At 36.3% G+C, this 24,424-nt stretch overlaps 1 protein-coding gene and 2 long non-coding RNA genes across 3 annotated transcripts in view; 1 reads left to right on the top strand and 2 right to left on the bottom strand.

Moving 5' to 3' along the window:
* Nucleotides 1–24,424, top strand: part of LOC121725573 (putative pre-mRNA-splicing factor ATP-dependent RNA helicase PRP1) — a 70,404-nt gene that overhangs the window by 33,463 nt on the left and 12,517 nt on the right. The window lies entirely within an intron of this gene.
* Nucleotides 5,272–6,239, bottom strand: LOC121725596. The gene is made up of 2 exons (XR_006035408.1): nucleotides 6,178–6,239; nucleotides 5,272–5,558 (listed from the first exon to the last, which is right to left on the bottom strand). It is a non-coding gene; the product is annotated as an uncharacterized LOC121725596 (long non-coding RNA).
* On the bottom strand, nucleotides 7,357–9,847 carry LOC121725595. Its single transcript, XR_006035407.1, has 5 exons — nucleotides 9,818–9,847; nucleotides 9,334–9,552; nucleotides 8,519–8,584; nucleotides 7,907–7,972; nucleotides 7,357–7,455 (listed from the first exon to the last, which is right to left on the bottom strand). It is a non-coding gene; the product is annotated as an uncharacterized LOC121725595 (long non-coding RNA).

Raw genomic sequence — 24,424 nt, 5'->3', positions numbered from 1 at the left:
TACCTTGGCTGGTATTGGCTTACCTATTGTTGATGGTACCTCGGCTGGTATAGGCTCATCTATTGTTGACGGTACCTTGGCTGGTATTGGCTTATCAATTGTTGATGGTATCTCAGCTGGTATAGGCTCATCTATTGTTGACGGTACCTTGGCTGGTATTGGCTTATTTATTGTTGATGGTACCTCGGCTGGTATAGGCGCATCTATTGTTGACGGTACCTTGGCTGGTATTGGCTTATCTATTGTTGATGGTACCTCGGCTGGTATAGGCTCATCTATTATTGACGGTACCTTGGCTGGTATTGGCTTATCTATTGTTGATGGTATCTCGGCAGTCGGCGGGTATTGGCTCATCCGTAGTTGACGGCACCTCAGTTTCAGATTGTGGTCTGTTAACATCATGTGTATGACGGGCCTCTCTTTGTGTGTGCATCCAACAAGGGTGACACACCTTATCAGTTACCGTTATCTAGAAAGAAAAATAAAATACTTCAGTCGGAAACCTAAATAATTATTTTGAAATAAAATGTGGGAAAATAATAATGTCAATAAAACCTTTTATAAATATATTTCCAATAAAACCTTTTATAAATATATTCCATTTATAGTTTTTATTAACAAATCAAATATATTATGAATAATCAGAAACCAAAAATTCCTAATGCTTACAGATGTAGCTCTAAAATAAGATGAATGTGTTTTTTTCACAATAGATGACAACCCAAAATAAATAAATTGTTACAATAATAGGCTTATGGTATGGCAACTAAGATAAATCAATAGTACTTAACAATTATTGTAAACATTAATGACTCAGGTACAAATATAGTCTAGCTAGCGGAACATTAACCTAGCAAAGCGCGGCAAATTCAAAATTGGCGAAGAAGGCAACACAGAATATAGTTGAAAAAAAAATACGATTTTGATACTTTTATAAAATAATAAATTAAAAATATATTATTACTCACAGAACATTTTCGGATTTAATTTTGTGTGTTAACCCGGGATATAAACTACATGCAAGCAAGTTCATCCAAATCTATTCAAAAATTTTGTGTAATTGAGTATTGATTAATGGTGTCAAAATACACAACAGATTCAAGCAAATTTGTGTCAAAGGTTCAGGTCAAAGTTTTTGAGCTGCTCGACTCTTCATCCCGGACACTTATTATAAATTGTTCCATATCTTCCGCTATCCCATCCCTGGTTCTGAATTGGTCTTCAACATGCAGTACCTGCTCGCCGCCCTTTTTTTTTTTTTTTTTTTTTTTTTGGTTGTTCCTACTTTCGCGCAGGACGGAGACGCGGCCTGCTCGCCGCCCTGGAGCCATATTTACGTTGTAGCAAGTCGACACTTAACAAGCCTCACGTCTTTCCAAGCGACAACGGAAACGTCACCACATTGTCGGCTTTCCACCTCTTTTGTTTGTTTTTCAAAGACCATGTTTTTTTTTCTTTCTTTTTTCTCTTATTTCAGTTGTTTTTTTTTTTTGTATTTAAGTACTATTAATGTTTTTGCTTTTTGTTTAAATTTGTGTTAGCTTTTATTGTAAGTTAATTATAAGAGTATTGTATAGTTTTTCCCTTTATTTGGTGGTGGTGGTGGTGGTGGTGCAGTCACTCATTGGCCCTTGCAGAATACCAGTGCAGCGAGCTAGCTTGCTGGCTGCTGCGTATTGCTGAGCTTGGGCCAATTTTGTACATCACACAATATTATGTATGTATTGTGTTTTACATGTGTTGTGTGGTGACAAAATAAAAAACGTATGAAACGCATTAGGAGAAGGAAGCGGTCTTTTCTCATTATGCTCCGTAATCCGGGCATACCCAGGATTCCGGTGCTCCAATATTCATCAATACGTCCCCTTACACACATGTCCATTACTAAAGTCACAGCAATTAACCGGTAAAGCTCAGCTACCGTGGTTTCGGACCATTGATGTAACCGGCTTTTCCGCGGTAAATCTGCCTCTGACTAAAAATAAGCTCCAATGCTTTTTTCGGCGAACTTATTGGTTTCAGCCTTGATGAGTTCCATGAGAGGATCGTCCCATAATCCACAGCTCTAGAGGGCGTGTTCCATCAATTTTGGGACCAGTACTCTCATGGAACTCTTCTTGAGCGCCTCGAAAGCTAGAATAGTCATGGAGGTTTGTCAAGTACTTCATCTTCGGGCATATCTTCTAGATATTCCAAATCCTCCTCCTCCTCCGCTTCACTTCCCGAATCAGCAAGAGTCGCGGCAAGTGGCGGGTCAAATTACCGTTTTAAGGGTGCTTTGGGATAATCTGGTTGCATGTTTTGCTAGATTGAAGACGACGCATTTGCCGCGGCTCTTGCGGAAGCGAAGCGGAGGAGGAGGAAGAAATGCCCGAAGAATTAGACAATTGGGACGCAGAATCCGTCCAATCGAATACAATATTTGATTGGACGGATGACTATTCTATATTTCGAGGCGCTCAAGAAGAGTTCCATGAGAGTGCTGGTCCCAAAATTGAGGGAACACGCCCTATAGAGCTGTTCACTCAATTATAGGACGATCCTCTCATGGAACTCATCAAGGCTGAAACCAATAAGTTCGCCTAAAATAGTATTGCTGCTTATTTCGAGACAGCGGCAGATTTACCGGCAAAAAGACGTTACATCAGTGGTCCGAGACGACGGTAGCTGAGCTTTATAGATTAATTGCAGTAATGTTAGTAATGGGCATGTGTGTAAGGAGTCGAATAATGAGAAAGGACCGCTTTCTGCTCCTGATGCGGTTCCTACATTTTGTTGACAACGACAGTATAAGCTACCGTGGTCCCGAGCGCAAGCTTTCAAAAATTAAGCCGGTTCTGGATCACTTAAAGTTTTAAGCCGCTTACACGCCTCGCCGAGAAGTCAGCAAAAGACGAATCGTTGCTGCTTTGGAAGGGTCACCTTAGTTGGATCCAATGCATTCGCACCAAAGCAGCACGATTCGGCATAAAAAGCTACGAACTCTGCGAGGCGGTAACCGGCTATGTATTAAATATAATTACATATACCGGGAATGGTACATTAGCTACCACTGCTGAGTTAAGGAGTGAGCACACTGAGACGGGCCGTGCCGGGGCTCAGCGTGCCGGGGCGCATCGCAAAAATCCGCCTCCATACAATTTGTATGGAAGCGGATGCGCGTATCGCACATTGTGTCGGGGCGCATCGGTGCGGATTTTTGCTCGGCGGATTTCCGTCAATTAGACACGGCCCGATAAGACCCGCTGCGCCCCGGCAACAGTGTGCTATAGCAAGCGGCGCGCGGATGTGATGCGGTGCGGCCCGGCAAGCCTCGGCTCAAAATCCGTCAATGCATTTCGCGCCGACCCGTCCCGGCACGCCCCGACACATTGAGCGTTAAAATCCGTCAATGCGATGCGACCCGACCTGGCAATAGTGTGCTATAGGGCATTTTGCGCCCTGACCCGCCCCGGCACGCGCCGACAAAGTGAGCGCGCTGCGCGAACCTTATGGCTTTAGGCCTCAACAGCCAAGATAGTTCTTGAGCTTTTCAAGGACTATCTTGCCAAAGGCCATAAACTATTTATGGACAATTTTTATAATTCGATAACTTCAGCCAGATTCTTAAAATCCCGGAGGACCGACGTGGTCGGAACTTTGAACCGCCGGCGTGTCGACTGTCCTCAAGCAATTAAATATTTGCAAGAGAAGCGGATGCAAAAAGGCGCTGTGGAAAGCCGACAATGTGGTGACGTTTCCGTTGTCGCTTGGGAAGACGTGAAGCTTGTTACCACAGTGTCGACTTGCTACAACGCAAATATGGCTCCAGGCCGGCGAGCAGGTACTGCATGTTGAAGACCAATATCCCGCACTTAGTTTTATTGTAAAATGTAATGATTTCGGGCTTGTTGTCTTCACCGCTATCGGAATCTATTTTGTTATCGTTGTGGAGGGTAGAGAGCAACAAAACTACGTTATTTTTTAGGTACATAGCTTACAAGTGTGCAATCAGATTGAAAGCCAAATGTAGACTCACTAAGTATCTTGCCTTGGCTTGTTTTGAACAATTCTGGTATCTCTGGTTTATTTTTTTTACGGCCGTTCCCAATATTTGATCTATCTCTTGTGAGCTATTCCTATCTCTAGTAGGGCAAAACCAGAGCGCAAAAACATAGATCAAATATTGGGAACGGCCGTTAATGTGCCAACTGTTGTGATCCTTAAAAGTGATACTTAAAAGTTCTTTATATACAGGAATGCTGGTAAACCAGTTATCCATTGTGACATTGCAACCCAATCCATATAATGGATTCAAATGCGATGAATAGTATCAGGAACCTTGTTAGACTGCCTAAAAGGTCCTTCTGGCTGCATGGCCACATAAGTTTTGAAATTGTAGACATAAGGATACTTTACATCTACGACCAATATTATCTTGATGCCAAGTTTGGCCGGCTTATTGGGCATATACATCACATAGCCGCAGCATCCCCTGAAAACTACTAGCTGTTCATCTATTGTAGACTCATGGATTTTTAGGGTTCTATTACTAAGACTTCGATGTCTGTCCGTCCGTCCGTCTGTCTGTCTCCAGGCTGTAATTCAAGAACCGCTATAGCTAGACTTTTGAAATTTTCACAGATTGTGTATTTCGGTTGCCGCTATAACAATAAATACTTAAAAAAAATACTCAAGGGTGTCTCCCATACAAGAAACGCTATTTTTTCGGCCTTTTTTGCTCTATATCAAAAATGGCAACAGGTAGGCACATTATATTTTCACACAGGCCCTTATTGTATGTCTACTTCAATAACTCATAATAATATTAAAATAAAATAAAAAATTAATATCCCATACATAAAACACAATTTTTGGCCTATTTTTGCTCTATAACGGTACGGAACCCTTCGTGCGCGAGTCCAACTCGCACTTGGCCGGTTTTTTATTAATATTTAATGCGTTAAGTATAGTCTTACATAACGTATATTTTGTCAGAAAAGTGAAGAAATTAAAAAGTGGCAACATCGTAGTGTCATCCCTTTTTTCTTAAGATTAATTCGAACACTACGATGTTGCCACTTTTTAATTTCTTCACTTTTTTGACAGACTATACTGACGCATTAAATTTTAATTTAAAAAAGTACTAGCTCGATAGACCCACCGCTGCCGCGCTGGTCCAACGATTTTAGAAATTTTTACTTAATTAGTTAATTTTAGAAAAGACTACTTACCTTCGACGTTTCTTGTCGTCTGTTTTGATGATTAACTACAACTGCATGCGTTGTTTTCTTCATCCCACGAAGAAGGATGCACGATGATATTATACAAATCGCCCACAAATTACACTGGAAAAAAAAACGTTTAAATCTTTGTTCGCTGCAAAAATATATAAAAATCAACATGAAACAACACTTCCCTCGGCAAGCAAGCTCTCACTCACTTAAGACATGATAGTCTTAAGACACAGCTATACTAATCACATGAAGATGTGTGTAAGTCTGTCTAAAGACAATCGTGCCTCAAGTGAACAAGAGCAGTTTTCTGCTTTGAATATCTTCTGCATCTCTCGAAGAGAACTGTAACAAAAATCAGAATGTTAAATGTATTCAATACTCAACGTAAGAAAGTTATTTTTATTTATTTTTAATTTAAATCTACTTAAAGAATTCGTAAAATAATAAGCCACTGGCTGCTTAAAATTGTTTTTTATAGTTTTTATCATAAACACCAAGACATGATTAGCCAATTTACAATCCTTTGTATCTAAACCTTTTAATTCATCTTTAAAAGGATTAAAGTGCAACTGTGGCGTTATAGACATTTCGTCGAAAATCAAGGAGCAAAGACGATCTTCAGAAGCAGAGAGATTGGCTTGTCTTTTTAAATTTTTAAAGATGACATGACTATCCGTGCCAGGGCTTAGTTTCACTTGTGAGAGAAGCCTTTTTAAGGATTTTGCAGAAGGCAATGTAAACATTTTATATAACAAAGATTTATACGTCTTAGGACTTTTTTTGTAGAGAGCTAAAGATAAAAGTTTCTCGTCAAAACTAAAACGACGTCCTTTTAGTTTTTTATTACATTGACTAAATTGCATTTTGCAAAATACTTTTACGGGTTTAGTCAGCTCATCAATTTTGTCAACCATTCTGTCAGCTTCACTTAACCTAGTTTGATATGATGGACGTCCCTTACGAAAATTCCTTACTGTACGACGAAGGGATTTCACGTTAGTTCTTTATATTTTTGATGCAGCTTTGACCCTGAAAAGTAACCATACAACTAATGAGTTTCAAATGCAACTTTAAACTTATAACTAATATTACAAGTCTATTAACTTTGAAATCTATATAAAATGAAACTGAAATGCATTTGCATATCAGTTCTAAGAAAGATGGCCGAGAGCTATTTATATCACACCATCTTTCTTCTTTGGGTTTCATACCCAAAGGATAAAAACGAAACCCTATTATGAGATAGACAGACACGGAAAACTTATTACTAAGTTATCCGTGTCTGTCTGTCTGTCTCCAGGACGTAGGTATCTCAAGAACTGCTATAGCTGAACTTCTAAAATTTTACATAATAATTATTCTAAAAAAAACCTATACAAATTACTTTCACTACACTATCTACGAACAAAATAAACTAAAAAAGATAGTATACTCAGAAATTTAACTTGAATTTCTACCAAAGGTCCACAAATTACGTGAGGTGTTTTTTTTTAAATTTTCTGAATTCTGACCCTCCTCCCTTTCAGTGGTTTAAACAACGCCAAAATCCCCGAACTAGTATTTATAAGGATTCAAAAGTTCTGTTGGGTACCTTCGGATCCAGGGTATAACCTGGTGTAAAGTCTTACTTTTTGGTAGCATGTGCCTTGAATTGAATATTTCGGAAAAAATTGAATTCACTATACAGGGTGTAACAAAAATAAGTGATAATACTTTAGGGTGTACACCACATCCTAAAGTATTATCACTTATTTTTGTTACACTGTATATTCCCAAACAAATTTCATATAATTCAAATAACAATGAGAAAAAAAAATACGTGAGATTTCCCGAGACCCCTCCTCCCCCCAGCGTAATATTAGATGATTTGACACCTCATGTAATTTGTGGCTGCCCTCAAAAACCTACAGTAGATTCAATAACACAAAGGTTTTATCTTACTCCTAGATTTTCTATTTCCAGCCTGGCAAAAGCCCGAAAGGAAATAGTTGTGCTCTAAGGTAATGCGAGACGCAGATGTTAAAGCAGCTGTAAAAATGAGAATTTATATTTAATTAAAAAAAGAATAATAAAATAAAAGAATGTAAAATATGTTTCAGAATGGTAACAGAAGGATACTTACACAGTTGTAATAGCCCACAATTATTACTATCCTCCAGCTCCACAGTTCCATATAAAGGTTGTACAATACTCTCTGGTATAGGTAAATGAAATTGGGGCATTATTTCTTCAATACAGTCTGAAATAAAAAAAATCCCATCAAACGACTGGAAGTTGCAAATCAGCCTATCACGGACCAGATAAACCGTGATTTTCCAACAATGAGCAGGCTGATGATGATGAACTATAGCTAAGAACACTCTCGACCATGTCTGCTTTCAAACAAAAAAAAACTAGTTCCAAATCGGTCCACCCGTTTGGATGCTACAATGCCACAGACAGACACACAGACCGACAGAAACGTCAAACTTATAACACCTCTCTTTTTTGTCGGGGGCTAAAAATAACATTAAAATGTTATTTTTGGAAGGTTATATTATACTACAGTTAATAAAGTTCAAATTCTGTAGTCACAGTTCCCAGAACCTTTTACACTAATTGACTATCACCGGGACATCGTTAAGGCGAGTTACTTAGAGTTGCACTTCAGTGCAAGCACTATAAAAATATTAACTAGTAAAAATACTTACCAGAAGCACAATAAATTTCTCCTACATAGGGTATAGATTCTTCATGTATTACTCCACCCCAAGTACCTATAAACAATATCATGAAAATCTGTATACATATTACACTCTAACCATTGATCCTCGACCTCCGTGGCTCAATGGTTAGAGTGTGTGGCAACTCAAGCCGGGGGTCGCGGGTTCGAATCCCGCCGATGGAACAAAAATTTTTCAATGTTCCTGGGTCATGGATGTGTATTAAATATGAGTATGATATAATAAAAATCTTTAATATATGTATAGTATAAAAGTATTAAATATATTTCAGTTGTCTGGTACCTGTAAAAAGTCCTTCAGGTACTTAGCACGGGGCCAGACTGACGTGGTGTGAAGCGTCCATAGATATTATATTTTATTATTTTTATATTCATTTAAAAAGGCAACCATTATCAGGGTGGATGTTTAAAAGTCCTTCTATAGTGGATGGCCACATACTTAGGTAACACATATGAAAATATATGTTTTTAGATTTAATGATTAGTCATGTGTGTCGATACACCTGATGTTAATAGCACATTTGTTTTATTAAACTATTGTGTTATACGATAACTTTTAATATAAAGACAAGTTACTTACTTGAAGCAACCTCAACTTCTATAGGATTTTGTAATACACATCCCGCATCATCAACCACTTGATTTCCTGAAACATTAATAAAATATATTATAATATGTTGAAGTATTGCCTTTCCTTTTCAAAAATTATCTAGGAATCCTGTACTATATTGTATTAATGTGTACATATTATTACATTACTTCACTACTTACTTAAGGTAGGTAAATCAGTGCTTAATGACTCTGCACAGGGAAAATGTGTATCTGTAAAGATGATAATATAATTTTGTGATGAATAACACTAAATTCACCAAACCATATTCCAATACAAAATTATCTACTTTGTGTGTGTGTTTTATTATTATTAAAGTTGAATAATATACGCACATAATATGAAAATAGGTTAATTAGTGTAATTTTGGCTACACTTGGCTACTATAATTTTAGATCAGTGGTTCTTAACCTTTTAGTCATGATGGACCATTAATACCAAATGTTTGTCTAACCGGGACCACCCGCTGGTTTTGATAAAGAAAACAAGGACAACTTTATAATGATTAGCACATACATTTTTTTTATTTGGCAAAAATCGAAAAGTTACAGATTTTAATAAAATGTGATTTTTGTGACTGCATAGTGCACACTATTAACTAACTTCTGAATTCTCACATACATATTATTAGAATAGCTTTGCATACCACTTGGAATGCTTTCAGCGACCACCAGTGGTCCGCAGACCACCGGTTAAGAACCACTGTTTTAGATAATCATAGTAGTTACATTGCATTGCAGGAAATTAATTCTATAATTACTTATAATTACTTTTAATGAACTTACCAACTGTGGTAGGCTCACTAGGTAAATGTAGTTTTGGAACTGCCCATCTTTGAAGGCGACCCTTCCCGTACTTTGCTTCTGGTTCAAAATGTCTATCGCAAACTCTATATTTGCGATAGCAATTTTCGTTTTTAAATCTGCTTGGGACGACTTCCAACCACTCTTCGTATACAACAGGATGTATATTTGGTGACGGAAATCTATGTAAGGTCTTTGATCCTAAAAGATAATTGATATTAAATAAAAAATCATCTGACCATAGCATATGAAATCTGGATTGTATTGTACTACTATGTACTACGTAGTAGTATGTACCACCATATGCCGTATGCGTATCAATATAGTTAAACCTCGTAAAAATCCGGTGACGGAAAACGTGTGATCTATGATCCCAATAGACAATAAATAGAAAATAGTCTGACCATAACATGTTCTGATTTTATTTACAATTGTAACAATTGATAAATAATTACGTTATACTTACAATATTACGAGGCTGCGAGGTTAAGCAAATAACTAAGTATATAAGTTCTAATATACGGTACTTTAATAGGTAAGTACTTACTTTCCTGTGGCGAACAGCCAAAAATGCAACGACTGCTCATTATAAATAATTATCTCTGATTTTATTTTAAGAACAAAAAACAAATTTGAAATTTTGAATAAATTATTTAGAAATCAGTTCCTCTAACGGCAACCATTTTCTAAAGAATGTTGCCAATTATTTTTGTTTATCTGCCCAGTTATTAAGGTGCATTGGGGTAATCTCGTAAAGTTTTTGGAAGAGTGAGTATATTGTGTCATTGTTTCAAGTTTAGAAGACGAATTTGTATATATTGTTACCTATAACTGTAACATTTTAGTTATAATAAACATATTTCCATGTGAATTGTATATTTTTTAGTTCAAAAGTATTTACGGATTCTGATATAACTATCCCTTTAAAATATAACCCTATTTCTACTTTTCATGGGTAATTTCGCATACTCAAGGGGTAATTTCGAATAACAGCCGAAACACGACCTAATGTAAAAATACATTTAAGGCACATATTTATTTTTATTATATTTTACCCCATACAAAAACATTGTGCATACAAGCCATAGAAGACACCAAACTAAGTTTTTTTTTTTTTTTTTTTTTTCTAAAAAATCAAATGGGTTAAACAAAAACATTGGATAAATATCGAAATAAAATGTAGTATATTAGGAACTTAAATATATTATATTGTTATAGATTAAGAAAAATTGCACAAAGGAGATAAAATAATGGTTTAGTTTTTCCCAAGGAACATTTTCCCTTGTCCTTCAAGCCTTATGTTCACTTCATCTCCAGGTCTTCCCAGCTGTAGAGTGTTGATATCTCTCCATTTAGTAGTCCCCATAGACAATTTTCCATTTTCTTTCTTAATCAATGAGTGGATCTCCTCTAGGGTGCTGGTTAAGATGTTCACAATTTGTGAAAGGGTCTTTCCAGTGTTACTTAGAATGCGTTTCTTCTCGATGTGTTCAAAGAAAGTCTGATCAAATTTATGGGTCCTTGCCCCACTGAAGCACGGAACAGTGACCACCTGATTATAAACCCCTGAAAGAAGCCCTGTTTGATTGGCACAGGACATTTTTGCGTAGTATCTAACCAAAGGGAGTTCTACCTTGGTAATGGAGCCAACGGATCCTTGCTGGCGAAAACAAGTACCCATTTGCTCCCTATTGAACCATATAGATACATTAGTAATTTGAGAGAGAATTGATAGGTCTTCCTTATAAGTTCCGAATATGCTATGAAATACAATCTGGGACGCCTTCTCAGATTCCATCTGGCCACACACACTAAATTTTATATTTAATCTAGCAGCTGTTTTGTATGTGTACCAGCCCCCTGCCCCAGTGGAGCTAAAGAAATTACAAAAATCTCTAGGATTCTTATGCGAACTCCATACTGCAGCGAAAATCGTGATAGGGAAGAACATTCTTGTTGCCTGTCTTGCAGTGGTGACCAGCAGGATTTCTGCTACCAATGTTGTGAGTATTGATATTTCAGATGCCTGTTTAGTTGTTTTGGTGAGTTCAATGATGTCGTCTATACAAGGTACATGGGACATAGCCCTTTTCACTGCAGCAGCATACTTCTTCCTATATATCCCTTCGCTCCTTACCATGCAGATCCATGCAGTCATAGGCCCCAGGCTCTGTACGATAGATGATCGGCGTTCAGGTGGAAATGATGTACCTTCAAGCAGTTCTTGATGTGCACCCGACAAACCGTACTTTGAAACCGGGAAGCTCTTATGTATACCGTCCACTTTAGTTATGGGCATGTTATTATGGCCTAGTCCGAGCTCGTTGGTCCTGAGTGCATACGCAGCGAACATATCCAGATATGGACCCATCGTACCATACCAGTTTGTTGAGTCAGTCTGAGAAAAATCCTTGTACTCTAAACCATGTCCCTTTAAGATATCAATCCATCTCACTTTCAGTGCTGTATTGTCAAGAGGATAATCACTGCCTCTATAATGGATCTTGAAACTTGTAGATGCTGTTTTCTTAATCATGTTGGTGGCTGCACTTTTGACCTCCTGTCTGCAGGTATTATGCAGAGTGAAAATTATACTGATTATATGGTTTCCAGCAGTGATATTATATAGTGTTTCTTCAATGGGATATCTGGGTAAGGGGGAATCTGTTTCCATGGGTGACTCACCAAAAGTCACGGTTTTAGTGCTGGTTGCTTTTTCTTTGGTTGCCTGGAAAGCAGCATTATGGATGAACTTAAACATGTCAACTATCGATTTCAAGCAGAAATATTTTCTCTCTGCATTCAAGTCGATTTTGGGTCTCTTAGCATCCTCTATTTGTTGAAGTGTGTCAGGGTCCACTATTATATCTTCGGCTTTCCTTTTTAAGCCGGTATCTACAGCAGTTGTTGCCATTTCTGTTACTTGATTTTTTGATTGTGGTGTTCAAATAAAGTCTTAAATATAGGATCTGTTCATACTGACCAAACTAAGTTTTGTACCGAAAAATTTTCGAAATTACCCCATCGGGGATGCAGATGTCCTCAACATTTGGAGCAAAGAAATAAATAGAATAAGAACAATAAAAAAGCCAACGAAAGTGGTAGCTAACAGAGATAGAACTATTAACCTATCAATATACAGAAAATCAGCTTGTTAGGGGTGCATTTTAGGGTTCCGTAGTCAACTAAGTTTTGTTGATTAGTGAACTAAAACGACTAAAACGGTACCCTAATAAGCTGTTTTCTTGTATAATGATAGGTTATTATAGTTATATAATTCAAGAGTAACCTTGTCCTACAAATAGAACCATCCATATTTTAGGACCATCAAATCGGAATATTATATTATGTTGCGCACCCCTGCAGAAGACTATGAAAAAATTTTTGGGGAAATTTCGTTAACAAATTTACCCCACTGGGGCTATTTCGAATGTTTATTAAAAATCACAGCTAGAGCAACATAACCTATTCTTAGGAAAGCAAAAAACGTCAAAGCTTCTTTAAAACAAACAAAATATTACGTAACTTACCTAATTTCTGTGTAAAACAATACGGGGTAATTTCGATAATTTTGATAATCCCAAAAAAATCATAAAATTGCACTTGGCGCGAAAAAATGAACTTAGCGCACATACACTGCCGGCTGACAGAAAGGAAGTGGGGGAGGTGATTAAATTGGCGTCTCGGTTAATGTAGCCAGAGCTCAAAATTATATGAAATGTTGCTAGCGTAGTTAATACTCGTAATTAATAATAAATATAATGCCGGTAATTATCAAAACTACACATTATTTATAATTAATTACGCTGATATAAACGTAACAAGTAATTTGCTTAACAAATAAGAGTAAATTTGCCCACTGACACATTTTTTCTGTCAACTGACACACGTCATAATAAAAGAAACTTTAAATCAATTTAATAAGGTTGAAAATTACTTCATTCGACGACTCTTTAAAAAGAAACCCCTTTGAGCTCCCTTATTCTTTATGTACTTATTCGTTATGAAGAGAAATATATAAATATATACACTTCTCTTAATTTTATATGAAAGTAAAAGAATATTCAATTCCTTTACCAAAATTCTGTTTTGGTTTTACGTCAATTTTTTTAAGTTTCTTTGCCACTGGCAATTTACAATGTTATGATCAAAGCTCCGGAAAACAATATAAAAAGAAGAAGGAAAAGTTTTGTATCGATGTGTATGTGTGAGTGTGACCGTGAGGGGCACCAATTACATGGTTCTGTCCCCCCCTGGCACACGCCTAGCCAGCCTTGAAGACATGCCTCTGACGAGGTTAAAAGTGACAAAGTTGTGCTTAACAAACTTTTAAAGTAACAAACTTTTAAAGACAATGTGCAAAACGCGCTAGACTTTGCTTAGAGCAAAACGGATTGCAGTTTGAACTCGTTTGAACTATGCTAAGTGTAGACAAGATGGAAGTAAATAAGATTTAGAGGTGGGTTGTTTTGATTTTTATTTTTTAATTAGTTGTACTGTGTACATAAGTTAATTGAATTTTTAAATACGCCTAAATGCAAAGGATGTGGTTTAGATTTATTATAAATTTCTAAAGTGCTTATTTTTCGTAATTAAAAAGTTGTAATTTTCGATACTTTTGATGTGTATCAATTTATTTTATTCTGAACATACCTGTCTACGTCCTTTACATTTGACGGTCCTAAGTTCGTCAAAGTATGAAGTACTAGTACTATGTATTATCTATTCTGTGGTATGAAGGGAAAATTCGCAACTTATGATAATAACAAGAATGCAGTGACGGATTAGCCGTTAATCAAATTAAGCAATTGCCTAGGGCATCACGTCTGAGGGGGCACCAGAAGAGTAAAGGTTCAAAGACTGATTCTAGTTGAGATACGGATAATGGCCCACAGCCATGGATTGCTTAGGGCATCAAGTAGTCTTAATCCGTCACTGCAAGACTGTCAATGGAAGGGCGGGGCGGGGCCGGGTCGCGCATGTGTCCATATTTTGTGGTGATTGGTAGGATAACTTTCGGAGGCTATTTCTCAAAATTTTAGTATTGAGTGATTATAAAAGAAGAAATACGTGTATTTTTATTTTTAACAAGGATCAATATATCCAAATTTGGCAGGAAGGTTAAATTTCACCCTGTATCTTCAGAAGGTGTTTCTTGTAAGACCTCCTGTCTTAATAATATTTTTTTATAAAAACTTAATACCAATAAGCCTTGCCATTCCGTACCAAACTTAGAGCATTAAACCAGCCTGGCTGGTTTAATGCTCTAAGGTACCAAAATGTTTGCTCAGTAATTTATTGACATCACTTAATTTACTTTTATTAACAGCAACTATACTGGGCAGTATAATCGGATTTATTATATCTATAAGTTTTCGTGGTCTACAAATATTTTGAGCGGTAGCTAGGTCACCCCTCACAAGCACTTTACCAGGTTTTTTGAACGACGCAGAGTAAGTCTTTTACACTGCTTTAATTGAATATTCCAAGTTGTGGTGGGTTTTACGATGTCTTTGATAGATAGATGACTTCCAGTCAAAAACCTTGCAATCTTCGCCTACTAATGTCGCGTTTTCAGACACAATATCTATGATTTCTTTGGGATGAATACGTAAAATGGAGGTAGTACACCTACATTTTACGCAGCTTTTTTCTATAACTCCAAAAAAGCGATCAGCAGGCATAAAGGAATGAGCGGTGACAGTAAAAATTACTTTGTTTCCATTTTCTAATAGCCATTTGCAGCACATACCAATTAAAATACAATTACATATATAATATAATAAATACATACAATTTTGCCCGCCACATCCGTCTGCAACTAAACGAATTCTTGATATGCCCGTTTTATCAGTCTTACAAAGCCGGTCATAAACTGCAGAATATGCCACCAAATTTTTTCCTAAACTCGTCTTCTGTACAATTAACAATAATAAGAGACTACACGCTCTTTATTTAGGGGCAAAGAATGGCCTTCGACTACGGTTAAATTGAAGAAATATAATTATTGTCGGCTATAATAGCATGATTGGTCAGGCACCTTTGGTAATGGTTAATTTTTTTTTAATCAAAAGATATTATTTTCAAGGCAGGTGTAGTGTCTCTCAAGTTTTCAAAAAATTATTTCACTCAAAGAATGAACCCTCTTCTCTGTCATAAATATTTTTATTTTATTTCCGTCTTTTTCCATTTTGATCTTTTCTTTTATTTCAAGACATTTTGAACAAACATCCGTTTGTGGTGTGCCGAAGCCTGAATTATATTCAGTGTTGAAAATATGCCGAAAGTATGATAATAATTTTATCTCAAGTTGCGCATTACGCTGGTCAAAATTATACATTAGGTAAAGTTTTTTAATATTTAACTCACATGGCAAGTATTTTCTTTCAGCTTCCTTGCTTTTTCGGCAATAACGAGACTATACATTTGAGACTTTGGATAACAGAGCCGCTGCTATTTGAAAGTTTTGCATCATGTGTGGTAGTCGGTAGATACCTATGGAAGTACTCCTATCGAAACAATTTAAAATCTCTTTTAGTGTCCATTCACGACCTCTACCTATCCATTTGCAAATTGAGACGCAGTGACTCCTAATAAGGATTCTGGTATATTATGGTTTGTACCCACATCCTTCTAACACTCCTCCCACTTTATCACCATTGATGTACTTTTTTCGTATGTTTGCACATCTTCCCAAGCCCTTAAACTACCGCCACAACAGAAACAAACGGTTTTATCTCCTCGACCCATGTATAAAAAACCAGCATCCGCAAGTTGCTCCGCCGTCTGACGCATACGCTTTGGCCAGTCTTTAAAATTTCTCAATCGTTGCCATTTTGAACGGAAAATTGGAAATTCTACTCTCTCAAAAACACTCCATCTTGAAGTTCATTAATTATGATTAATAACAACAACGATTCCCTTCCACTGTGGAATCCACACGTATCCATGTTCAGTGTTCGCCTTCGAATAAGGATTCCGGTATATTATGGTTTGTACCCACATCCTTCTAACACTCCTCTCCCACTCACACCTTTATCACGATTGATGTACTTTTTTCGTATGTTCGCACATCTTCCCAATCCTTTAAACTACCGCTAATACAGAAATAAACGGTTCTATCTCCTCGACCCGTATATAAAAAAAAAGCATCCGCAAGTTGCTCCGCCGTCTGACGCATACGCTTTGGCCAGGTTTAAAATTTCTCAATCGTTGCCATTTGAACGGAAAATTGGAAATTCTACTCTCTCAAAAACACTCCATCTTGAAGTTCATTAATTATGATTGACAACACCAACGATTCCCTTCCACAGTGTGGAATCCACACGTATCAATGTTCACATTGAAACTAACTTTTTTTCACAATAATATTATCAACTCTATTATTACAATTCACACACACAGACATACCACCTCTCCTTATCACTACACCTACCAGAGAGATCTTTTTACGCTGGTTTTTGCGTGGTCCAGAACGAACAATATAACACTACTAACTCATATTGTCTCGGAACTCCCTATCCAAAATAAATATTATATAATTCTCTCTAAAATATGATCTTAACTCATATTATCCCAACCATAATAAATCATGTTATTTTTTTTTAATAAAAATCGGATAAGGCCATGACCCATATTTATAAGTCTATATACAGGGTTACCTCGTAAGTCGACCTAGATCCTTTAAGGGGCTATAATTTAGATCATTTCTGACTGATTTGACTATGAAACACCCTATCCTAAATCCAATGGTTTTCGAGATAAACTAATTTTAAGTATTTTTCATAAAAAGTCCATTTTTTGCCTTTTGTTGTATCTCCTTTTTGTAATCTGAGGCTCTGGTATGTTTGTTTATACGTTTTATTTTAGAAGATAAATTGCTTTATCCATTACAATAAAAAAAAAATACAATTGCAGAATAAAATGAGTCGTAAAAGATGGAGAAAAGTGAAAAATCAAACAAGAAAAAAACCTAAGATGTGTCTTTCTTTAAGCGATACTTAAAAAAAATCTATGGAAGTCTGTTTGCAGATGAGCTTAAAAACATCTCCGTTTTGTCAGCTATCCAAAAAGGTATAACATTATAGGGTAATAGCAGTTTTTATTACAAAAAACTCAGATGATAGCCTCCCCGGGCATTGAAATAAAAATATTAGTTAGTTCTAAAAATTAAACAAAAAAATGTAAACAGTAAATATTTATTAAATTTTGTTTTTACAGTTCATTTTCTACGTGTCCGCCTCTGTTTCGGACACAAATTCGCATTCTTTTTCTCAAAGCACTTTTAACTACTCCAGTTGTTAGTGTAGTTCGCATTTTATCGGCTGCATCAATAATCTTTTGGCGTAAAACTTCTACACTCGTTATGGGATTGGGGTCGTCATACACCAAAGTCTTCATGTGTCCCCATACGTAATAGTCCATGGGGGTTAAGTCGGGACTTCTGGCTGGCCATGGTGTAGGTCCACCTCTCCCAATCCACTTATTGGGATACGTCGTATCTAGCAATTGTCGGACTGATCTTCGGTAATGTGCAGGACAACCGTCGTGTTGAAACCACATATTTTGGGTGATTTCCGCCGGTAAGTCCTGCAATAGTTGTGGTAATTCTTCAGTCAAAAAGTTTTCATATGTTTCTCCATTTAAATTTTCGGGTAGAAAATATGGGCCAATTAAATGGTTACAAACTATACCCATCCACACATTCAAACTAAATCGCCTCTGGGATCCCTTTGCTCTTTTCTTTTTTGGATTTCCGTCTGCCTTTGAGGCCCAATAGTGAGCATTGTGGTAATTTGTTATACCATCTTTGTCAAATTTGGACTCATCAGTCCACAAAATGCGTTTAAAAAAATTTGGGTCTTCTAAATCGGCATGCAGCATAAATCTGCAGAAATCCAATCTCCTCACAGGATCGCCTTCTTCGATGACTTGTACGGGCGTGTAATGGTATGGGTATAAGCCAGCTGTATGGACGGTGGACCACACTTTCCACTGCGAGCATCCAAGATCTCGGGCAACAACACTCGTTGTTGTAGTTGGATCTGATCTAAATCGTTGTACTATATCGTTATCTTGTTCGTCGTCATCATTAACACGTGGACGACCCAGGTCAGACCGTCGTCTTGAAACTGAACCAGTCTCTCTAATTCGTCGGTAAACTCCATCAAACACACTGACATCTGGGGCGCGGCGGTTAGGAAACCGTCGTGTGTATTCGGCACGAGCTCTTGATGATACACCATCGCAATATCCGTAACACAATAACATGTCAGCATATTCCTCGTTCGTATAGGCCGCCATTTTCAACAGTTCCAAATCAGAAGCACAAAACAAAGTCCACAAAGCAAGCACAGGTAGTCACGAAGATAAAACGGGATCAGTCCAGAAATACAAGCCGAGTCAAAAAACAGAGAGAGCACAGAGCAAGAATCGCATCTACCACGGACGAATCGCATGAGCAGACTAAGCTAAATCTTTTGTTTAGTCATCCAAACTCCAAAGTAACTCAAACTATCTTTTTTCTCACTCCCACATACACAAAACGTATCTCATCTCGCTCGCACGTATCCTATTTCAAACAAGGATACTTAACAAAAGACCGGAATTTTTGCTACCTGTGGGCCTTTTAACAAAGTTTTTTTTATGAGGTTTTGATGTTACCCTATAATGTTATACCTTTTTGGATAGCTGACAAAATGGAGATGTTTTTAAGCTTATCTGCAAACAGACTTCCATAGATTTTTTTTAAGTATCGCTTAAAGAAAGACACATCTTAGGTTTTATTTTTGTTTGATTTTTCACTTTTCACCATCTTTTACGACTCATTTTATTCTGAAATTGTATTTTTTTTTATTGTTATGGATAGAGCAATTCATTTTCTAAAATAAAACGTATAAACAAACATACCAGAGCCTCAGAATAAAAAAAGGAGATACAACAAAAGGCAAAAAATAGACTGTTTATGAAAAATACTTAAAATTAGATTATCTCGAAAACCATTGGATTTAGGATAGGGTGTTTCATAGTCAAATCAGTCAGAAATTATCTTAACTATAGCCCCTTAAAGGATCTAGGTCGACTTACGAGGTAACCCTGTATATAAATAAAGCTACGTACGAAAAAATTATACTAAACCTTATTTAAATTTTTAGTTTTATAACCGTTCCAATGATGGATCAGTAGGATAATACTTACATACATGTTAGTTTCCGTTATAATAAAACATATTATTTTTTTATAAAAATCGGATTAGGCCAAAGAGAATATAATCACTATGGATTAGGCCATGGCCCATGTTTATAGATGTATATAATTAAAGCTACGTACGAAAAAAATTATCTTATTTAGATTTTTAGTTTTGTAACCGTTCCGTTCTGTTCCAATAATGGATCAGTAGGATGATACATATACACGTTAGGGGCTATGTTTTTTTTTTAAGGAAACTAGCTGTCCCAGCAAACGTTGTTTGCCATTTAAAGTATTTCGCTGATATTATTTTATTAAAGTGACTAAATAAGTATGTCACCATGGCAACGTCCATCGCTATTCCGTCACACAAACAATGGTCATCGTCAATCTCAAGTTGTAAAAATTCACTATTATTTATTCAAGAAATGCACTTATCAATATAAAAAGTAGCCAGTAGCTGATTCTCAGACCTGAATTTTGAAAATTTGGTAAAAGTCATTAAAGCCGTTTCGGAGCAGTACGGTAACTAATATTGTGACAAGAGAATTTTATATATAAAACTAGCTGTCCCGGTGAACTTCGTGTCACTTTAAAACCTTCCCTGGACTTCTCCGAACATTTTAAGACTAAAATCAGCCCAATCCGTTCAGCCGTTTTCGAGTTTTAGCGCGACTAACACATTTGATTCCAATTTTATATATAAGAAGAAATTCCATTTTTATATATAAGAAGATAAAACAATTATATATGCTTTATTTCTTTATTATAGTTAGTAAAATCTTACAAATTATTAATCTTCTAATTAAAAGGGGATATTAGGTATGTTACTTAATTAGTGTAAAATAAAATAGAGCATTTGCTATGTGAAGGAACATTAAGTTTTATACATATCATAGTGATATTTTTATGACAATAACCACATCGAGTTTGTTTATTTTGTTTATCAATTAGATGCCCTTTGCCATTCAACCTAATAGCATCAGGAATACGTTTTACAACAGCCAATGAAGATCTAGGAATTGATACTGATGAAGTATGTATTTGGAACTGAATCTTTTATTAGAAAGTATGTAAAAATAATATCTCCTGTAATAGACAAAAGATCATGTTGCGTAAGTTTTTTTGAAGCTGGGGATATTTTATAAAGTTAAAAAGCGTTATTGAGTGCTACTTTTAGAGGAAACACGAGCAATTGCCAATACCAACTTGTTTGAACCTTATAATACCACCTCTTCAGGCGAATAGCGATTCGGTAACAACTAACAACCCACATTTTGATCCAGTCGGTCCACGCCGCCCATAAAGAATGATCATCGTATTTCTTCGTCATTTCGTACTCACTAATGTAGAACTTTGAGACATATACCAAATGAAAGGACTTAAAAAGTTGAATATTTTATTGTATAACGAAAAATCTCTAAACCATGGGAGAAAAAAGTAAATGAGGGTAGAAGGTAAGAAATAATTCCTAATGCTAAACAGTTTCGAGATATCTATAATATGTCGAAACTGTTTAGCATTAGGATTATTATTATATCCACCCTGCCTGCGAATAATACCATAAACAGCTCTATATGATCTTGGGAAAGACACAACAGATTCAAGCAAATTTGTATGAAAATAATTACTTAGATAAGAATTTCACTTAAATAATCATTTAAAAATCAAAGTCATACATTCAATAACAACATATTCACTGTAATCAAATTCTAATTTTAAATATTCTACACCCATATCTGATTCATCTGAGCTGCTCGACATTTCATCCCGAAAATTGTTCTATCTTCCGCTATCCCATCCCTGGTTCTGTATTGGTCTTCAACATGCAGTACATGATCGATATTTTTTTCATCTGCTGTTATGCTTTGGAAAGCTTATTTTATTAGTTCTTGTGATTGAGCTACTGATATAGAAATATTTCTGCTTGCCACTCGACATTTTTTTTCCAGTCATCTGCTGTTATGCTTTGGAAAGCTTCTTTTATTAGTTCTTGTGATTGAGCTACTGATATAGAAATATTTCTGCTTGCCACTTTTCGCTTTCAAAGACTATATTATAAGCTCTATGGGATTGAGGTCGCAATGGTAGGGAGCTAACTTCAAGCATAATGTGATTGGCCCGCAGCCAATCTTGTATAACTGCTTTCCGAGTGCTGGTGTTGGGTATCTTATTAATTTGAACTATATGGTAACCAACGTTGTCCATCACTATGACGCTATTGGCACTCAAGTTGGGTATCAGTTTCTCGCACAACCATTTATTAAAACTACAGATCGCCCATTGGTCGAAATTTGACCTTAAATTTAATTATAAGTTGCAATGCTAATAATATTTTATTACCAAAATATTGACTTTCTTATTCTTCTTTTGGCGCCCCGTTTAAAGTTTTGACTATTTCAGATTTAATTGAAAAAAAAACAATCCATTTTTAATTTCACAACAGACTTCACCAAATCTAGATTAGAAATAGATATATTAGAAATCTATTATAGAAAACAATATTGCAACTTTGCAACTGAACATATGTATAATATAATAATATTTTTATAGTTTTTACAATGTGCTGGATTAAACATGTTTCACATAGTTTTTTTCTTAATAAATTCCAAGTTTATTGACAAAATAATCTGAATTATTATATAGTAAAGCTATATAAATGGGTCGGCAACATTGCCTATTTTCTCGGCAAAATCCGGTTCGAGTTACGGCAAATTATAGAAAAAGAAATAACTGAATAATAATTTAAAAAAAGGCGTTCAATTTTTTATTTTTTAATATCTGGTATGGCCTCCTCGTTTTCTAATGCACTCTTCCAGTCTTGTAGGTACACTCTCCACAAGGTGAACAATTGTTTCTTGCGGGATTTCATCCCAGCTTCTTTTCAGCACGTCGATCAGCTGCCTCTCATTGTGGACGGGTTGGTCTGTGCTTCGGACCTTTCGTTTTAAGATGTCCCACATGTGCTCGATGGGATTCAGGTCCAGACTGCTCGCAGGCCAGGGCAAGACCTGTATACCAGCGGACTCTAGGGTTTCCCTGGTGGCACTAGCCTCTAGCTGTGTGTGCGCGAGCATTGTCGTGCAACAAGTGGAATCCTGCGCCAACTCTGTGTGCATATGGGGCCACGTGGGGTCCTATGACCTCCTCGATGTATCGCTAGCCATAATCGTACCTCCACAGAATGACTAGCTCGGTTCTGCCAGACATAGAGATTCCTCCCCACACCATAACGTTAGGACTCCCAAATCTATCACTTTCATGTATGCAGACATCGGAAAATCGTTCTCTCCAGACTTTAATGCGATGATCACTACTACAAAATTTCACTTTGCACTCGTCAGTGAACAATACTCAGCTGCTCCAATCACTCATATTCCATACGAGATGCTGCCTGGCAAACGATAATAATCAGTTTGCCCGATGAGTACTCGTTAAGGGAATTCGTACTAATCGTCTTCTGGAGAACTGCTGGTCCTCGTGTAACCGATTTCTAATCGTTTGGTCACTGACGCTGGTTTCCGTCGCCTGCCGCAGACGGTTTTGTATAGAGCGGGCTGTGGTGGCGCGCTCTCTACGGGCCATCAGGCGCACGTAGCGATCCTCCTGGTGTCACGGGGTAAGTCCCTGAGCCCTTAAAGAATCTTTATTATAACTTCTGTCTTGATATTATTTCACTCTCCTGTCCAGACAGCAAACAAACATTTAGATTTTTTTTTTGTTATACTCAGTTGTCCTTGCATTTGGTAATAGCAATTGTGGGATTTATTTATTTCTAATTCCCCTTTATCATTGAGTTTGTAAAATGGCAGCTTTTTATTTATTTATTTATTTATTCAGGTATAATTACAGACAACAGAATAATACATTTACATATAAAATAAAAATTAACAACTTATCACGTTCAGACTGAAGTCCTATTACAATTATACATATCATTGCACTCATTAAAATTATTACTGCAATATTAATATAAAATAATAATTGGTAAATAGTACATGCTCAACAATAACATAATATAAATTATAAATTATAAATTAAATAAGGTCAAGCTACGGCGAGCCCCACATATCCGCAGTGGGAGTCCCCATCCCCTGCGTCGAATGCGTCACAGCATTTCTCTGCGAAAAAAATAAATTAATTAATAATGACAATAATATGACTTAGTACAATTCATTGACTTAAAAATATGCTTAAAAATAATATAAATTATAATTTAACATAGAAACTCTGTAAAAAATTAATAATAATAAAAAAATCGTTAAATAATAATGTAGTTTGGCTTGTTTGGTATGTGCTTTACTGCATATGTAGTCATTTATTTTCAACCACCACTTGTATATCCTTTTCGTACGCACAAATGGGACATTTGATTTCTAATTTTCTACTATGGTCTTATCATCGGTTATGCCATCGGGTGTAGTACCAAGAAAATCACACTCATCATCACATATAGAGGCCACAACGGAGAATTTTGAGATTTTCTTGGATCTGTTTCTAAATTGTTTTAGCGCTTTCTGTTCGTTATCCTTCCCGTGCTCGATGGATTTGATATGCGATAATGGTTCGTTATATACAGGTTGTTCGGGTGAACACCGTTTCGTATAATTATTAATCGCATAATTAAATGAATCAGTATTCTTCCGTCTTTCATAAGATCATTATCACGTTTTTAACATTTTTTAAATACATTAGTTTCAAATTTTCTAATAACATACCCGGCAACATATTTTTTGGATTTATTATGCTCTTATAAAGGGTTTTCCAATAAGAGGTGTTATTTTGATATTCAAAGAAAAATGCCATTTTTTATTATAAATCATCAGATGTTTATTTCATTACAAAGAGGAAGGTATGCCGTTAATAGTGGAAAATAACATCAGGC

Source organism: Aricia agestis, chromosome 3 (genome assembly GCF_905147365.1).
Source record: "Aricia agestis chromosome 3, ilAriAges1.1, whole genome shotgun sequence".
NCBI lineage: Eukaryota > Metazoa > Arthropoda > Insecta > Lepidoptera > Lycaenidae > Aricia > Aricia agestis.
Note: the sequence above shows the minus strand (reverse complement) of the source record. Positions and strands in the feature narration are given on the sequence as shown.